Raw genomic sequence first — 5,000 nt, 5'->3', positions numbered from 1 at the left:
TCAATCTCTCTGATTTCGATCCAAATTCTCTCTCCTGATTCGCTCTTGCCTAACCCTTTGTACACCACTCTGAGAATATATCTTCATTATTGGACTGCTTATAATGGTATTCTCATTATGGGACTGCTAATGATTATATTCTCATTATTCGACCGCATGTGTAGTACATTCAAGAAAATGCATTTCCACGAAGCACCTTCTTCTCCCGAATTGTTAGAACAAAGTACTCTCCTTGCATTCGCCGTAGCATGTACATCGCTATTGCCTTAAATTGGTTTTATTGAAACTTTGGAAACTTCCGGAAAAAAAACACATAATCTTTGCCACGGATCCTTTTTAGGTGGTACAGGAGTGCCATGACAGTCAATATTGCACTGCAACTTGCCAGACAGGACGACGTTGCAGGAAAGGTCATGTTTTATCATCATTATTGATCGTGTTGCTGGTATGATGATAATTATTATTGTTATTATTTTCACGACCATTATTATCATTTATTATTATCGTTATTCGTGTCATAATCATAATTAGTATTATCGTGGTCATCATCGTCATCATCGTTATCGGCGTCATTGTAATCATCGTCATCACTAATACTAATTATCAGTGCTATTGTTACTTTTATTATTTTTATCATCGTCTTTATCCTCCACCCTTTTTCTTAATTATTTTACATTTATTTACCATAGTTTTTAATACCATTATTCTTTTTGTTATTATTTTATAATGTCATTATTTCCATTATTCTTACTGTCACCAATATTATAGCATTAAACCAGGGGGTTAATATTAGTATGATTATGATGATTATTATTATCGTTCCAGTTAACATTATATTTATATTAGTATTTTTACTGCTTTATTATCAGTATCATTGTTGTTGACATTATTAGAACCATCACTTCTGTTATCATTATCATCATCATTATCATTATCATTATCATCATCATCATCATCATCATCATCATCATCATCATCATCATCATCATCATCATCATCATCATCATCATCATCATCATCATCATCATCATCAATCATTATCATTATCATTATCATTATCATCATCATTTTTATTATTGTAATTGTTATTATTATCATCATTATTATCATCATTTCCCTATTAAGTCTTCATCATTATTATTATTTTTTATTATTGTTGTTTCTATCATAATATAAATCATTACAATTGGTACCAGTATATCAGACTATTGTTGTTATTATTGGGTATTATTAACACCGTTATTACTATCATTATTGTTGCCTTTATTATAATTATATTCACACACATATGCATTATAATTGATGACCTGTCCCTCCCCTTCCCCCTTCTTAACCCCCCCCCCCCCACACACACACACTTTCTCCTCCTCTTCATCTCTATTCCTCTTTCCCAACATTCTATTTCTTTTCTGTCTCGCCCTTTCTCCTTTAATCCGCCCACGCCACCCTCCCCCACTTTATGCCTTCCCTCCCCCACATTTTGCCTTCCATCCCCCACTTTTTCCCTTTCCCCTACTTTCTCCATTTCCCTTACTTTCTCCCTTCCCCCACTTTCTCCCTTCCCCCATTTTCTCCCTTCCCCCACTTTTTCCCTTCCCCCACTTTTTCCCTTCCCCCACTTTCTCCCTTCCCCCACTTTCTCCCTTCCCCCACTTTTTCCCTTCCCCCACTTTTTCCCTTCCCCATCTTTTTCCCTCCCCCCCTTTCTCCGCCCCCTTTTCACCCTTTTCTTCGTCCCCTTATCTCCCGCCACACTTTCCCCTTACCCTCTTTCCCCTTTCCCTCTTTCCCCTTTCCCTTTTGTCCTTAATCTTCCCTTTTCCTGTTTCCCCTCACCCCTTCACGCTAATGCTTTATTCTCCATCACCTTTCCCCTTTAACCGCTATTCACACCTGTTATTCTCAGATCCCCCTCCCCCCCTCTCCCTCCCTACTTTCCCTTCCCTCTCCCACCTTTTCCCCTCCCCTCCCTATGCACCTTCGTCCCCACCTTTCCCCTTTAACCTATGCCTACTCCTCACCCTTCCCCCTTTCCACATCCTATCATTTCCCCTCTCCCTCCCTCCCTCTTCTTTGCTCTGCCGTCACCTCCTCCTCCCTCGCCAACAGCCCCTCCTCCTCCCTCGCCAAAAGCCCCTCCTCCTCCCTCGCCAACAGCCCCTCCTCCTCCCTCGCCAACAGCCCCTCCTCCTCCCTCGCCAACAGCCCCTCCTCCTCCCTCGCCAACAGCCCCTCCTCCTCCCTCGCCAACAGCCCCTCCTCCTCCCTCGCCAACAGCACCTCCTCCCTCGCCAACAGCCCCTCCTCCTCCCTCGCCAACAGCCCCTCCTCCTCCCTCGCCAACAGCCCCTCCTCCTCCCTCGCCAACAGCCCCTCCTCCTCCCTCGCCAACAGCCCCTCCTCCTCCCTCGCCAACAGCACCTCCTCCCTCGCCAACAGCCCCTCCTCCTCCCTCGCCAACAGCCCCTCCTCCTCCCTCGCCAACAGCCCCTCCTCCTCCCTCGCCAACAGCCCCTCCTCCACCCCAATATTCTCCACCATCCGTACACTTTAATCTCCCTCCTCCCTTTCCTTATCTTTCCCTTTGACTCTCTCCATCCCCTTTCTCCTCCCTTTCTCTTTCTTAGCCTCTTTCCGGTCTTTTCCTTTTTTTACCCGTCTCCCTTCTCCCTTAACCTCTTTTTACCCCTTCCTCTTCCCTCTCCGCTTTCCCCAACCCCTCTTCACCCTCCCCCTTTCCCCCCTCCCTCTCTCCCTTTCCCTTTCCCCCTCCTCTCCTTCCTCCTCTCTAAACCCCACCACCCTCTTTCCACCCCTTTCCACATCCTCTCCCTCTCCCCCTTTACCCTCCCATTCACCCTCTCTCTTCTTTTACCCTTCCCCTCTCCTCCTTCCTTTTCCCCCCTTCACTCTCCCACCACCACTGCCCTGACCCCCTTCCCTCCCCCACCCTTTCTTCACATCCTCCCCTTCTCCCTCTCCCCTCCTCCTTTCACCCTCCCCGAACCCTTAGCTCTACCCCACCCTTTCCCCTTCCTCTTCTTCTTCCCCTTCCCCCACTTCTTCCCCCATCACCACCACCCTTTCCCTCCCCTTCTCCGTGACCCCCCCAAAAAAATTATCTACCCACCACCACCCTTTTCGCAATCCTCCCTTCTCCCCTTTCCCCTAATCTTGCCCACTTTCTCCCTTTTCTCCCTTCACCCACCTCCCTTTCCCTCCCTCATTCCCCTTTTACCCACCTCCCTTTCCCTCCCTCATTCCCCTTTTAACCACCCTCCCCTCTCCTCTTCTTTCTTTCCTCCCTCTCCCCTTTTACCCTCTCCTTCGCTTCCCTTCTCCCTTTTCCCCCTTCTCTCTACCCACTAGCCCCAGCACCATCCTTTCCCTCCTCTTCTTCTCTTTTACCCTCCCCTTCTACCTCTCCCTTCCCCTTCTCCCTCTCCCTTCCCCTTCTCCCTCTCCCTTCCCCTTCTCCCTCTCCCCTCCCCTTCTCCCTCTCCCCTCCCCTTCTCCCTCTCCCCTCCCCTTCTCCCTCAACTTTCCCCTTCTCCCTCTCCCTCCCTTCCCCTTCTCCCTCTCCCTTCCCCTTCTTCCTCTCCCCTCCCCTTCTCCCTTCCTCCCCCCCTTCACTCCCCCACCTCCAGCAGCACCACCCTCGCCACCACCACCACCCTTTCCCTTTTCCTCTCCTCTTTTACCCTCCCCTTCCCCTTCTCCCTCTCCTTTCCCCTTCTCCCTCTCCCTTCCCCTTCTCCCTCTCCCTTCCCCTTCTCCCTCTCCACTCCCCTTCTCCCTCTCCCCTCCCCTTCTCCCTCTCCCTTCCCCTTCTCCCTCTCCCTTCCCCTTCTCCCTCCCCCCCTACACTCCCTCACCTCCAGCAGCACCACCCTCGCCACCACCACCACCACCCTTTCCCTTTTCCTCTCCTCTTTTACCCTCCCCTTCTCCCTCTCCATCTCCCTTCCCCTTCTCCCTCTCCCCTCCCCTTCTCCCTTCCTCCCCCCTTCACTCCCCCCCTGCACTCCCCCACCTCTAGCCCCCCTCCCCTTCTCCCTTCCTCCCCCCCCCCTTCACTCCCCCATCTCCAGCAGCACCACCCTCGCCACCACCACCACCACCCTTTCCCTTTTCCTCTCCTCTTTTACCCTCCCCTTCTCCCTCTCCCTTCCCCTTCTCCCTCTCCCTCCCTTCCCCTTCTCCCTCCCCCCTCCCCTTCTCCCTTCCTCCCCCCCCTTCACTCCCCCACCTCCAGCAGCACCACCCTCGCCACCACCACCACCACCAGCACCAGCGCGCCGTTCGCGATTGTTTAGGTCCGCTCAGCCAAGAACGGGTGACTGGCATTTGGAAAGAAATTTTCTCGACGGTGAAAGAATGAAAGCGGAGGGCAAGTGATGAAGAAAATTGCAGGCACGGGCCCCTGTGAAAGACGCCATTGTCACAGCCTTCCCCTCGCCCTTTCAGAGTAGGCAAGCCAGAAATTGCCTTTTCTTCGGGGCCGATCCTACTACCCGGGGGGGAGGAGGGGAGGGGGGGGAGGGAAGTGGGTGGGGGGGGAGAGAGAAGGAGGAAGGGTGGGGAAGGGAGGAGGAAGGGTGGGGAAGGGAGGAGGAAGGGTGGGGAAGGGAGGAGGGGAGGGAGGGGAGAGTGGGTGGGGGAAGGTAGGAAGGGTGGTAGAAGGGGAGGGGGAAAGGGAGGAAGGGAGGGGAGAGTGGGTGGGGGAAAGTAGGAAGGGAGGGGAGAGGGTGGGAAAGGGAGAAGGGAGGAAGGGAGTAGAAGGAGGAAGGGAGATGGGAAGAGAGGGTTAGGAAAAAGGGTGGAAGAGGGTGGGAAAGGAGAGGGGAAGGGAGTGGGGTAAGGAACTGGGGGGAGGGGATAGGGCGAGAAAGGAGAGACGATGGAAGAGGGTGGGAGGGGAAGGAGAGGGAATAGGGGAGGGGAAGGGTGGTAGGGGATATCCAGGGGTAGGAGAGGCAGAGAGGCGGAGAAAGGGGAGG

Source organism: Penaeus chinensis, chromosome 6 (assembly GCF_019202785.1).
Source record: "Penaeus chinensis breed Huanghai No. 1 chromosome 6, ASM1920278v2, whole genome shotgun sequence".
Classification (NCBI taxonomy): domain Eukaryota; kingdom Metazoa; phylum Arthropoda; class Malacostraca; order Decapoda; family Penaeidae; genus Penaeus; species Penaeus chinensis.
The sequence above is the reverse complement of the archived record's forward strand: the minus strand, read 5'-3'. Positions refer to the sequence as shown.